Source organism: Capra hircus, chromosome 26, assembly GCF_001704415.2.
Source record: "Capra hircus breed San Clemente chromosome 26, ASM170441v1, whole genome shotgun sequence".
Taxonomy (NCBI): domain Eukaryota; kingdom Metazoa; phylum Chordata; class Mammalia; order Artiodactyla; family Bovidae; genus Capra; species Capra hircus.
In genome coordinates this window covers 4,123,306-4,138,307 of record NC_030833.1, presented here as the reverse complement: position 1 = coordinate 4,138,307, position 15,002 = coordinate 4,123,306, and positions in this window count along the sequence as shown.

Sequence of the window (15,002 nt, the reverse complement as noted above, 5' to 3'; positions counted from 1 at the left end):
AAAAAAAAGACTGGTTCTAACCCCAGGGTACCTCCTACACTTGGCTTTTGCAATTTTCTTTTTTTAAAATTGAGATGTAATTGAGTATACATCATGTAAGTTTAAGGTGTACAATGTGTTGATTTGATCAGTTCAGTTCAGTGACTTAGTCTCATCCGACTATTTGTGACCCCATGGACGGCAGCACGCCAGGCTACCCTGTCCATCATCTACTCCTGGAGCTTGCTCAAACTCATGTCCACTGAGTCGGTGATGCCATCCAGCCATCTCATCCTCTGTCGTCCCCTGCTCCTCCTGCCTTCAATCTTTCCCAGCATTAGGGTCTTTTCTAATGAGTCATTTCTTTGCATCAGGTGGTCAAAGTATTGGAGTTTCAGCTTCAGCATCTGTCCTTCCAAAGAATATTCAGGACTTATCTCCTTTAGGACTGACTGGGTCGATCTCCTTGCAGTCCAAGGGACTCTCAAGCGTCTTCTCCAACACCACAGTCCAAGTGTTTTTCAATTCTTTGGTGCTCAGCTTTCTTTATAGTCCAAATTTCCCATCCATACATGACTACTGGAAAAACCATAGCTTTGACTAGACGGACCCTTGTCGGCAAATTAATGCCTCTGCTTTTTAATGTGCTGTCTAGGTTGGTCATAGCTTTTCTTCCAAGGAGCAAGCATCTTTTAATTTCATGACTGCAGTCACCATCTGCATTGATTTTGGAACCCAGGAAAATGAAGTCTCTCCCTGCTTCCATCATTTCCCCATCTATTTGCCATGAAGAGACGTGAGCACCTTAGCATCAGCAGCACTGTTATCACCTCTCATATTTGTGTCACCGGTGTGTGTGTATGGAGACAGTTTAAGCTCTGCCTTCGCGACTTTGAGGTATATATTAAAGTCTGCTGACTGTAGTCACCGTGCTGTGTGTTAGCTTTCTGGGACTTGTTCGTCTTCTTGCTCTGTAATTTTATCTTGGTGGCGACTTTTTGGTAGGTCGTGCAGATCGATGCCTTTCCATTGTTATGTTAGAAAAGCATTAAGGACACAGTGCCTCTCGAGGTTTGGACTGGATCTGAGGGGACCTCACCCCGGCATCCTCCGCTCCCCTGAGCTTCTGCTCCATGCACATTGTGGGCTGGCACAGGGCCAGGAGCTGGGACTCGCAAAGTGGGCCAAAAAATACCTAACTTTCCCTCCTGGAACTTCAAGTCAAAGTTTTCTTCCCCTGAATGCTAAAGAAGGGTGAAAATTAGTGCACTTTACACAACCTCCCTTATTTCTTCTAAAAATAAAATAGAGAAATGATTGAAAATAAAATTGTGTAAAGTATCATGAAGGCATCATAAATCCCATCATGAAGGATTCAGTTCCCTCAACAAGGCTGTTATACCTTCTCTTTAAGGGGTAACAATAAGTACTGAGAGCTGTCAGTGTACAGGAAAGAGTGTATGAATAAGTAAAATTCAATGCAAATTCAGAATAACCAGACTGCACACGTCGTATTAGCAAACAGACAGGCTTTGCTTATGGAGTTTGTGTAGAAGCTGAGGCCAAAGGTCTGACCTTGCATTCTCCAGATTCTAGTTGGTTTCTGGAACAAATAAAAATATAGATACTATCACGCTCAACAGAGGTTATCAGGGCGTACCAGGTTTCATCTTTTGTTCTTGAGGTTAATTAAAAAATGGCATTGCTCAGCTTCACAGGTAGACAGAGTGTGAGCTGGTTCTCAGTCACTGCGTTGAGTCTATGGTCAGCCCCGGATGTCCATCAGACACTTGTCACGTAAAGTCCCAGACTCCCACGGGTTCCCAGGAATCCTCCCAGAGTCAGTATGAAATCTAGTCTCGGTTACCTTCTTTCTAAGGGGGGTTTGCTCAAGACTTTTTGGGTTTTGTCATATTTTACACTCTCTGTCACTCTTATTTACCAAGTTGACAGGGACCATCATTTGGGGCTCAGAAACTCAGAGATCTGAGCAGAAGTCTTCTAGCAAGCAACACAGACAGAAAGGATGCTAATGTGTTCAGAAATCTATTTCCCGTTTATTATCGGTGACTTAAATAGTAGCTCCACGCAAAGTTGCTGCCGTGTGTCGGACGCTGTACATCAGAGGATAACCAGGTGACCGTCAACTGAGTCCCTTATTCAGCAGTGACTTTTAATATTTATGTGCTGATCAAATATACTCTTCGGGGGGTCTTCTTTTGCCTTTTCCCAAACTGAGGTGTTTAAGGATTTCTGCCTTCAATTCGCTTCAGAGGACGAGTAACTGCAAGTTTCTTCCCAATGGTCCTCATCATCGCAAATGAAATATTTCCTGAGCAGACACACGCTATGCTTATATCTGCATACCTTTATCTCTCTATCTATATCTCTCTATATATACATATATGGGTACACACACATATATGTTCATGCACACATATAAATAAATTATATATGGGGCACTCGAATAGCCCATTGAAAAGAATTAACTTTCTTTTTAATATTTTTGAAGAGTGCTTTATGGTCCTGTTGACCTGCTATTAGTGAAAGCTTAGCTCTCAGCAAAGGTAATTAAATTATAAAATCACTGCTGCAATCATCAAACTACTCATAAAATAAGAAATGAAAAAAAGAAAAACGAATAAAAATCTTGCAGGCTTTTCTTCTTATAATATTGCTCCCTGATGTTAATTACATTTAAATGGGTGAGTACTATTTTGGTATCATTCATACGCCTCCAAAAGAACTTTCCAGTTTATCATACCTGTCAACGTCGGTGCATCACAGGCTAATACTTTATTAAGAAAAAAATCATTAGGGAGCCGCTGATCCCATTTAAGTACATTGGGCAGAATGTAAGACTAATTAAAAAGCATATTTTTACATTATTAATTTCTGAGTTTCACACTTAATGAATGTGAAATGACAGGGCTACTATTTTTACATTCAGGCACTCTGGGCTTTCCAGTCGGGGGAATTAAATTCTGGGGATTTTTGCAAAGATGTTGCTTGAGAGATATGTTTTCAAGAAAAGCTAAGCTTTTTAGCTCTGCCTTTTCCTGGGAAATTATACTAAAGCACATAACAGCCACTTAAAAAGAGTAGTTAAATAGATGTTATTTTTTTTTCATCCTACTGCTATAAAAGTATTTTAGATGAGGTATAAAATATGGTTTTTAAATGATATTATGATTTGCAAACACTAAAAAATAATTGCAGTGCAGTTGAGAGAGAGAAAACATCTAATCTTTATTGTGTAAGACAATGTGATAAAATATTTTACAGCCAAAAGCTCATTTTGCATCTGGAAAATTGTGTAAACTGATGGGGAAAATCTCATTAAAATGAAAGGTTATTTTTTTAATATTCTCAGAACAAAGCAGCACATTACCACTGCATTTTTCCTTTTTTCCTATTTATTAAACCAGACAGTCAAGCAAGTGTCTAACGTACGAAATAAATAAAAGCGAAAAATGACAAGACCATCCGTGTAGATGGACAAAGATGAATTATGTCAGGACGCAAAAGATCCACGTTAAGAACAACGGTGGGTGTTCTAGGAGCTCGTTAGCTGTAGAAAGACGTTGGGTATTAGGTGTTATGTTACTTAAAACTCTGCTGGCTGAACTGGCTTCTCTTTCTAAGCATCTGTACACACAGCCCATTTTTATAGGGCTAGGGGAGGAGAAGGAGAGAGAAAAATCCTTTCTTTTTTTCCTTTCTCTTTCAAATGTGCTTACAATTACCTCTCTGTATTTTTATTGTCTTTTTACAAACCACAAAACTCACACTGGAGGCAAAGCTTAACTGCTGAGGCTTTCCTCATGTAAATATTAGGAAATTACATTTGTACAAACTGCGGGGCTTTGTGAATGGGGGCTGGAGAACCTCCAACACAAATTAATCAGGATAAAGTTGCTCTGTGTTGAACACGACCAGAGTTTATTTTCTTAAAGTATTAATTTGTCAACAGCTTTCCCGCCTCGGCTCGGCTCATTTGGAGGGCAGAGAAAGGAAGGCATACTGCAGTCTTCACTGCTTTTTTCACCTTGTGGTTTGAGGACCCGATTGCAGTCAATCAAAACAAGAGGGGGGCTTAATTTTTCAGTATTAATTTTCATATAAACATCTGATAACACACAACAGAAAAGTGAAAAGACACGTAGGTGCTTCAAAAAGTCTTGCTTTCAGGGAGGAAAACAATGAAACTGATTTAGTCTGATGCTGAATCACTGGCATTATGTTGTGTGTTTGAAAGGATTTCCAAAAGAAATGTTTTCCGTCTTCATCCCTAATTTTCTGTTCCTCGTAAAAGCCACTCCGTGGGTCCAGGATCACTGTAGCGGGAGAGCCACACTGACCGCCTCTCCTGCCTTTTAGGTTCCGAAGACACGGTGGTATTTTTAATTATATCTTGATTTTCTTAAAATATTTGTTCCTCGTTATGTGTCTGGAATGGAGGAGTGTGTGTAATGACCTCTATTTTTCAGAGTTGCCAAAAAAAATTAAGGACAAGGCTCAGCTCTCCCCTCGCCAAATGTTTTAATGCTTTTCCATGAAAACAAATCTTGTTTGTAATGTATATTAAACCTGAAGTAAATAATGCATCCTGTCAGAGGCAAATGCTATGGTGCAGCAGTTACCAATTCCGCCTCTGATAAAAACAGGTCAGATGGAGGATCGTGCCAGTTAGAGAGCGCATGCATCTGTGTGGTCTGAGCAGGAATCCAGCACGCCTATAGAATGTCCCACCCAAGTGTAGCGAATTAATAATCTCTCTCTGAAGCACCTACTTATCCGCTATATCTTTTTAAAAGAATCCTCGGTATTAGATTGACCAGGTCTCAAAGCTAATCCAAATGAACTCTCAAAAATCCCACTTTAATTTTTCCCACCTAGGATTAAGGTATGATAATGATGGGCTACTTTCACGATCATTTCACTTTCTTTCCCACCCTCTGCTCCACGCACAAGTGCAGAAGCGACAAGGCCCAAGTTCAGAGCTGCCCAGACTGAGATGCAGGGCAGAGGTCTCCTCCCCGGAACTTGGAACTCAGGGAAGGACTCGGCAGGACCAAATGGCTTATTTTCCACAGGCCACTACGTCTGTTTTGAAAGAAGATCACCCTTAAGAACAGTTAATAAGACACGATCCTGTACATCAGGATTAACTGGCTTCCACCGCCCCTTAGGTCTTCCTGGGTTGTTTATGTTAACAAACATCTTCAAATATTATTGACACACTCCGTGTTTTATTAGGCTGCATTTACCTTGTCCACCATTTTATTATTCAAGGTTTCCGCTGTTGCCAAGCATTAATCAATGTATTATGCTGCTCCATCGGGCGAGCCGTACAGAACAGGGTGCCCCTAGGGTTAACACAGTCAAGAACGAGAAAAGTGTTTTAGACATGGACACAACATGTGGTTTACTATTATCATGAAATGAGGTGAACTGGGACTCTATACATATGGATTTTGAATTGCATAAATTTTGATTGATATCATTTGAAGACCGAGGCTCTGAAAGGCTAGATTTTGTGAAAGACGATACACAGACCAGCTATTACCACATACAATCATACCAGGAAAAGCATCTGAAATGAGCAAGGCAGCTGGCTTTTAAATAGCTAAAACATAACATCAATACTTATTTTGAATAATGGAAAAAAGAGGTAAAAGATGCTGACCCCGGCCTGACAGGAACATGTACCAAAAGTAGAACCGGCCCCTTGGGGGCAGCCCCTGCTCCACGGTAGCTGCCAACACTGCTCTTTCTTTCTCCCTCTTTCTGCCCCTTTCCCAGTCCCCTCCCCCACCTCCATCCTCTTTTCTTTTTTGCCCTTAAAAAAAAAATTGAAAAAAAAGGTAAATTTTTTTTTTGAGCATGAATCCACTGTGGACAAGCGGCTAGAAAAAGAATTTTCACAAATTCAGGAAACACTTGAGAGGTAAAACCAACATCCTGAGACAGAAGACAGGCCAGCTTCTGACACCAGGTTGGACCTGGGAGGCCCAAAACCTCCAGCCAGGAAGTGCTGGCCACTGGGTCAAGGCTCCAGAGGCCCCGGTCTGGGGGCTGGGGGGGGGGCGCAGAACTTTCCATGCACCATCGAAACCAACAGGCCTTTTCATGGGAAATTGGCTGAAAATGTGCTGACCGGCATAAAAACTTTTATTAGAATCCAAGGACCAGGGAGGCTGAACTTCCAGGGAATGATGGTTTGGGGAGGACTCTGCCGGGATGGGACGTCCCATCTTTGGAGTTCGGCGCCAGGGTCCCCACTGATCCACACTCCACCCTCACCCCCGCGGCCCCCGTGTCCCCTTCGAAGCATTGCTACCTGGAAGGAATGGGGGCGCTGAGCCCCAGACCCCTAAATTGGGCAGCCCTGGGGACTGGGGGCGCCGGAACTCCTCCTTTAAGCCGCGCTCCCCCACGGGGGCAGCAGGGGTGGGGGCATGGGGATCGATCGTGCAGACTTTCTGGAGGGGGAAAGGGACATAAATCCGGAAAAAAAAAGTTTCTGCACATTTTCAAAACCCATGTTGCGCTCTCTGAGGTCCTTTTCATTTTAACCAAATCAGGGGGAAGTTGTCCTCACAGCGCGAGGCAGATGGAACAATAAATCACAGGCGCCGTTGACTCCTGCAGTGCGGTCTCCACAGCTGTCACTTTTTTTGTCTCTTTGGTTTTAGCTGACATGGTTTGAGGTCCACGGTGAACCAATCTGGACTTTTTTTTACAGTCATATCCATCAAAACGACCAGTGGCCATCAGCCCGCTGCAGCCATCGATCCGGGGGCCCGGGCTTCGCGTGCCCTGCGCCACCCGGCTCCTAGGTGAGGCTGGGGAGCAGCACCTCGTTTTAGCAGATTTTTTTCCCCCTCTTTTTTTTTATTTCTTTGCCTCCAGCTACAGCTGTGATTTTCTGAGCAGCCTCGGCTAACGTTATTAAAGTTGCATCAGGATAGATGCAGAGCAAAGCCGATCTGGGCTCCGCGCTGGAGCTGGCAAGACCGGCTGCCTCGCTTCGAGTTGTTTTTTAAGTGCGAGGAGGCGGCCAGCTATGCTCCGAGTTTCCAACTCGTTGCTTATTTTGCAAAGTAAACAAGCAAACGTTATGTGCATAACCTTGGCTGTCTCGGTAAAGGTCAGCGCGCCCCTGCGCACTTCCCGGGCTGCCTTTGGGGGGCAGTCTGATGCCGAGGATTTCGGCTGTTGGGGAAACAAGACGTGCTCGCCTAACAAAGACTCAATCTACAAAGGCTGCATAAACAAAACAGTGATTACATTTGAGCTGGAGTGCCGCAAGTTTACTTCGGTGTATAAAATATCACCCGGTGAGCGCTAAATAGCGAGCGGGCTGGGCTGGGGGCCAGGGTGTCTTGTGTACCCAGGGCGCAGTCCGTAGACTTTTCTTGGACAGGGAGATGCCTCCTGGCAGGCTCCTACAATAGTTGCCCGGGACAGAATTCCACTGAAAATTCAGGAGATTGCAGGCGAGGTTAAAATACTCCTGCAAAGTTTCTTTTTGAATTGCATTTTCTTCCAAAATGGCATCTCCCTTTAAAATCTTTCTAAGCATTTTCATTTAAGCAGAGATAATGTCATGTAGGTACACAAGTTTCAAAAAGAACCAAACCAAAAAAAAAAAAAAAATTATATGCGGGCATAGGGAGCTCACAGATACACAATTAAAAAAAATTGGCTGCTTGAAAATCTCCAGTTAGGTCAGGTTAAATTTATTATATTCTTTTATAGCTGAACTCTATGGTTTTGACTTGAGGTGACAGCTGAAATGCACCAGAAACCTTTGGAATTTCAGTACTATATATTACTATAAGGAAGAAAATAAAGTTCTGCCATTAGAAGGTAGGTGCTTGCCTTAAAATGTTCAAGGGGGGAAAATGTTAATTTTTTCCTGCAGTTCTTTTTTTTTTTTAAGTATGAAGTGAGGTACATGATCACAACAGTCAGCTAAGCGTAATATAAGCATAGCTATGAAACACTGCTCTTGCCCTCCATTAGAAATACTCAGGTTGCTGTAATGCAAAAGGGAAGGATTGCTCATATTTTTAAGTGAAAACACCTAATTTGGTGAATGTGTATTTTTAACCTTATGAAAAGGGTGTTCTGGGCAGGACTTTCAGCAGCTGAATCTATGCTCAGAGCACACTGACTGATGATATTATCCATGAGGACAAAATATGATTCTTTTTATACGAAGCTGCCAATGGCTGTCCATAGTTCAATTCCAAATGAAATACAGAAAAGCCTCTGCATTCTAAGAGGCATCCATTCATACAGCTATAGGTCTTTCCTGTTAAAATTATTTCTGACTTTGGAAAGAGATTAAATATGAAATCCATTCTTGAAATAGTTTCAGCGTCCGGTGGCAAATACTTTGCCTCATGTCAGATGTCTGCAGTGGATTTTGTAAGTCTTCGTATCTTCTAGGCCATCACAATTTGAGCCCCCCTTAAATATCAGGAAAGCCCTCAGTAGATGCCCGGGAGAAATCACCCGACTGCTCTCTTACGAATGGAAGTAACAAGTTGCCAACTGCATGGTCCTAATGACATAGAAATAGGTGATGCTGCTGCAGACGGCTGCAGGTCAAAGGTACTGCTCCCTGGACCATTTCAGGGGTTTTGCTTTCCAAGGGTATAGCCAGCCTCTGGCTAAACTTTGTAGCTGCAGCAGGGAGCAGTTTTATTTGGACAACAGTGGAGAAAAAGATGGACAAAACTAAAAAAAAGAGAGAGAGAGAGAGAGAAAAAAACACTAGCCCTAATAAACTAAAGCCACATTTCCTTGTACTTCCTAATCTGTATCTGATGGAAATCTGGCAGAAAAGACCAGTTACCCAAATCCAGAAGCAGCATCATGAAGGGCCAGTGTCCAGAGCTGCAATTTGTATGTGTATAAATGCAAGACATTAATTTCCTATTCCTGGGAAAGGCATGAGAGCAGGGTCTGTATTTTTCTGTCTCAGAGTGCATTTGGCACAAAGAGTTGAAGACATTCTCCAATTCTGCCCTAACCACAGAGTCACAGAGCTTTCCGGCTGCACTCCCAGAAGACAGGGGTGTGCTTGGTGGCAGTTAAGCAATCTTCTTGGTTTGCACAACATATTTTTCAAATCATACAAACTGTTAAAAAAAATAAACAAAACACCTTTGCCATCAGTGTTGTCTGTTGCTTGGTTTTCAGCTCCATCCTTAAATCTGCATTCTAAGAGCTAAATGACTGAGTTGTCAGCTCAGGATGAGATTGTATTTTTCACTGTGGCCTGAAACACTCCCAGATGACACGGCTGAGGGATAAAGCCTCCCTGTGGTTGTGCTATTGTTTTATTTCTATTTTTCGCTTGACTCCAACCTCTAGTGCAAAAGTGCTGGGAAACCAGAGAGTCACAGGGGTTGGATTTTTCTAGCATTTGTCATCTGGAGGAGAGGATTCTACTTGCTTCTTTAACCGAACAGTGTAGTGCCTTGTAGGGCTACTGAAAAACTCCTCAAAGGGAATTCTGTTTATCGACAACACACTTCTAGATACTCAATTGAATTCTGCAGGATCCCTTTTTTAGACGGCTTTTTTTTTTTTTTTTGCATTCCTTTTATGTGCTAAATTCACAACAGAAAAAAAAAAAAGACATTATTTAAATGTCTGCACCTCTGTCTGTCAAGACATAAGACTTGAAGGAGGACATATTTTTCCTATTTTAGGTCTTCAAAGGAGCAAGAAGAAAAAAAATAACTTGGATACTATATTTCCTCAAGCTTTTTTCTCATGTCACCTAAATCACTCACTATTTATTAAGTATAAATCCTGCCATGGGCCTCTAAGAAAAGTACCCAGGAGTAGGGGAAGAAAAGGGAATTTACAAATAAGTATTACCCATGATGGGAGATTAAGGTTAACCGCAGTACACAGGCCGGATTACAAGGATGTGTTGTGGGGGACGTGCCCAGGTGACCCCCGACCTGAGCCGTCTATTCCCTTTGAGGAATCGCAGCCTGGCTCAGCCAGCCTGAAGGGTGGTTGGTGGTGGCCTTTTTAAGTTATTCACACTTTATTCTGTTTTTCTTTTAAAATAGTGTGACCAATTGTGATCAGCGATCGCCTACCTTTGTTCTAGAGCAGCAGGCGCCAACCTTTTGGGCACCAGGCACTGCTTTCATGGAAGACGATTTTTCCACGGATAACTGGGGAGGGATGACTCAAGCACCTTACATTCACTATGCATTTTATTCCTGCTATTATGACATCCCCTCCACCTCAGATTATTAGGCATGAGGTCCCCAAGATGGGGGAGCCCTGATCATTAGATCATCTAAAGAGCCCAGCAATAGATAAACATTCATTTGCAGGATCATCCAGCCTCCGGAGGGGAGCGGCTCGGTGGGCTGAGCCTCTCCCCCGCCAGCCTCGCACCTGTAGCAAGCGGAGGAGCTGCAGCGGTGGGAGGACTGACCCAGGGGCAGAGCTGGTCCTCCCCACGCCATTCGAGTATCTTAAGCACAGAGGGGGCTGTGAGCAAAACACAAGCATGTCATGTGCCCGGGTGACATTTCGTAGCAAACAAGGTGAGCACAATCCAGGAAGTGTTGCATTTTATGCCAACAACAGCCTGACAGTTTTCTCTGTAAAGAAAACATGACACTTTTCCAAATATCAGAAGAGGCGTCTTCCGCTCCAGGGATTGCTGTCCTGTCACGGGGCTGGAAGGTCGCGGGCTGGCCTCAGGATTGCTGTGGCTTCACGAGGCGGTGGTGGAGGGCTTGCGCGTTAAATGCTGTAGGCTAAGGGGAATCTTCCTCTTCATCTCTGAAAGCAGTGACAGCAGGAAAAAGGTCTTTGGTTGACGGCAGTAACCTCTGGGTGGAGAGGTTCTGCCCTAAGCAAGGGGAAGTGAAATCGGGTGTGTTAACGCGTGGCCGGAGATGCCCGCCATATGTAAGGGTACTCACAGATGCTGTGAGTACCCCTCCCCGACCCAGGTGCTGCTGTGGACCCAGGCAGGAGGAATTTCTATTTTGTGCAAACAAAACGCACCCAAACGAGAAAGCCTGTTTCCATCACAGCCTGGGAAGCCTGTTGTTTCCACCTGCACTCTGCTGGAAATGACCACACAGACTCCTTCCGGCCCATGTCCTGCCTGCGGGGGGCTCCCCAGCGAGGGGTCCCACACTGACATTCAGGGAGCTTGCTTCCAGGACACCTCCGCTGTTGAACTGCTTTGAGGGTCTGCATGCGCTTATGGTCATTCTGTTATTTTCAAAAGGTGCCCCCCTCCCCGGAGGTTGCCTCCGTGGGCATGGGTCCCAGGCAGGCGTGCGATGCGGCAGAAGCTGCAAGCACCCTAGAAGGGCCAGGGGACCAGGGGAGGCAGCGTTAGTGAGAACACGAGGCTGACGTCGAAGACACAGCTTGCTCCCTTTCACAGTCAGGAGACTCGACTTTGAACCCTGATAAACGCGGATGCCCTGTTTTTATCTGGTCTCAGCTGTGCTGAGGAAATAAAAAATTCTTTCAAGCAATTTCTTGTAAGAGTGGGGTTCCATTTTAATTAGCAGAAAGGCAAAATGTCGCTTGCCATGTCAATACGTAATTCTTTGAGTTAAAGTCAAATGGGCTCTGCCGACAATGAGGAAGGAAAAAAAAAATCAAATCAAATTTCAAGCTTGAAAGCAGAGAACAGAATGGAAAGTGATGTGTTCCCTGCCCGACTCCCCCCACCGGCGCACCCGCTTCGAGGTCTCCCGCCCCCTCCCCGCCCTCCCCACACCCTCTACTGGTGGTTATATGCTTCCTGTTGCCCCTTTTATAAGCAATAAGAATTTAATAACTGAGGGCAACTCTATAGCAATATTTATATGGGTCAAGTGGCTTAAAAGTATGCAATAAATGTAGAGTTATGAACCACATTGCCCCTTTTTAAATAATGCAATGAGCATGGAGATATTATGTTTCATATTCTGGAAAAAAAGGTGTTTCGAGCTAAGCTCCTGGCATACAGCAGACATGAAAAGTTATACAGAACCCATAACAAAGTCACTGCCTCCTTCACACGGCGTGTTATGTCAGTTCCCATCCCTCTCTCAGCCCACAGCAAGAAAGTCCCAGATGGTAGGAACGAAACCTCAGCTTTTCTCATTAGCAATCAGCAAATTCTCTTGGTGTCTATGAGTTTCAAATCGAGGCAAGTGCTTCTGCCCCGAGTGTGAAGCCCAGTAGGATCATAGAAATAATGTTGCCTGATCAGTGGGGTCCCATTTTCATAACAGGCTGGAGAAAAATTGGTGGATGTGCATTGAGCAGCCTTCACACGTTCTGCGGGCCCCAGCAACTCGTGGGGCACCCTGGGCGGGGGCGCAGCTGAGAACACACAGTCGGTCCCGGCAGTCCATGGGACCTGGGTGGCCCAGTCACGGTCACACCCTCCCAGGCAGTCGTAGGAGGGCAGCTTCCTAGTTCAGAAATTTGCAGAAGTTAGATTTCCTGAGATGTTCTCTCTGTAAGCGGGAGTGAAGCTGGTGGTCTGGGCCTGGGTCCGTGTATTGCCCCAAGGTCTGTGCCCCTCTGCCCAGGTCCCCACAGCCGCCCCTGGCTCCATGAAGGCAGTGCCTGCAGTGATGAGACCTTTTCTTTCAGTGAAAAGCAAAAAGTCCAGTCCAACCACCGGCTTCACCAGGCCAGGTCTCATGTGCATAGGCTTCAGGGGAAACAAATGTTTCCAGAGCTGGACAGGCAGACACCCCTGCTGGCAGCCTGAACTCTCCCAGAACCTACCCAGATCTGCGGACACCAGGGTGGGACGTGAGTCAGAGAAGCAGCTCAGGAGATGGGCCAAGCTCTCCAAGGAGGGCCCTTCCCACCAGTCCACCCCTGGGGCCTGCAGGCAGGTTGGTGCAGAGCAGGTGAGGTGCCCTGTGTACCTCAGTGAGGGGTGGTGCTGGGGCTCTGCTCGTTTGCCAGCCTCCCAGTCTTGCTGGCAAGGTGACCTCCCAGGGTCCCTACCTCTGTTTTGATAATTTTCATCTATGTGTCTGCACCGCAGGGCGCCTTCTCCATGGTCAACGTAGGGATGCTCCATGCATGGGTTAGACATGCGGTAGATTTTCAGCTACACCACTCTTCATTCCCATCCAGGCCTCACTAATTCAGCCCTCAGGTGACTTATTCCAGCCTCTGCATTAACAGAAAGAAAGCTCATTTGAGGGAGTCTGAGTCTGACAAAATTAGGAAGATGGTGCTGGTGACAAAAAAGCCGTGGACTCAATGCCCAAGTCTGCCGTCTCTGCCATGCTGTTATTCGCTGGGCCGGGACTATGGGGTGGTGGGTAGGGACAAAGCTTCTCTCGTGCAAATAGACTACTTCCACTCTTGGGTGCATCACACACATTTTATGACTCCTAACTTCTTCATAGCCTGAAGAAAGGAAGGGGTTGGATGGACAGAAGGAAGGAAAGAGGGAGAGGAAGGAGGGACGTTACATCAGGTGCTTGCAACATGACTCCTTACTGATGTTGCCTTTCTTCATGCAGTTTGAAATGATTTCTCTTTGTTCCAGTCTTACAGCTCTGTCCCAGCCTTTTTTTTCTGAACAATGAGTTTGCTATACGGAATAAAAATCAAAGTTTGGTTAAAAAAAAAAAATCCATATTTTCTTTCAGAGGGCAAAACTGGGCAGCTCCACGAGAGACTTGCGGGGCTGGAAGATGCTCTTTCTGTAGTACCTCCATCACCGTCTCCTCTCCTGCAAATTAAGATCGTAGAGCTTCTGAGAGCATCTGGACTGGGATGAAGATGGAACTTCTAGAAGCATCTTCATCCTTCAAAGAGAAAGGCTTTGCTTGAGTCCTGCTCATGACGCAGCATCTTTGGTGTGCTATGAGGCATTTTTAGACCTGCCTGAACGTGAATCAGTGGACCCCAAAGATGCAGTTTTTACTCTACAGGTGTAGATTGTCAGGACCCCGGGAAGGTCACTTTGAGCTCTGCTTTTGTCTCATGGAAACCCTAAGAGTTGATTTCCTCTGTGCAATGATTGACTGCAATCAGAGACAGCTTGGCGGAGGTGTGTTGGAAATAGCAGAAGAAATTTCCACTCTGCAGGAGATGAGGGAGGCCTCTCCAGGAGGGAGCAGAGTATGCTCTCAGCGTTCAAGGCTGAACTAGACCCAGGGAGCTCGCCGCTCACCAAGGGCTTCAGATGCATGTGGCCTGGATCCAGTCTGTATGCCTGCTAGTAGCTCACCCTTGGAACTTGGGCAGGTCACATTCTTCTACAGAACCTCAGTTTCTTCTCCTGGAAACTGTGGACACTAGTGATCCTGCATTAAGGGTTCTTAGACGAGTCAGTTGAGCAAAGGCTTGCAGAGGACTCAGTGTAATTCCCGCACTTAGAAAGTCCCCTCTACATGCACACGCTTACTTTATTGACTTAGCACCAGGGCCACACATTTTTTTTGTAAAGGATCAGGTAGTAAATAATTTCAGCTTCCTGAGCGGTGGTCTCTGTCACAGCTATTTAACTCTGCCATGATAGGGCAAAAGCAGCTGCAGACGTCAGGCAGCTAAGCCTTTCTCTCTTTAGGACGCGGATGTTTCTAGACGTTCAGTCTTCACCTCAGTGCAGATGCTCTTGGAAGCTCAGTAATCTTAATTTGCAGGGGAAGAAAAAGTGGGGAGGTACTACAGACAATGACTGGTGTGACTGTGTTTCAATAAAACTTTATTTACAAAAACAAGGAGCAGGCTGGATTTGCTTGCAGGCTGTGCTTTGCTGACCCCTGTGTAGTATATTGTTACTTCTATCGCCACCACTGCCTCCTCCATAGAGACCTGTGCACTGTTTTCCAGTGGTCCCAGGCTGCTCTTGGTCAGCCAAAACCCTACTGCCTGGAGAATTTTCGTTGTCCCTGGAAATCAGTGTCCCACTGATCATCGACACTTTCATTCTGTGCCATACTCCACTCGGCTTTAAAAGCGTCATTGTGAAAGGAAACAGTTTT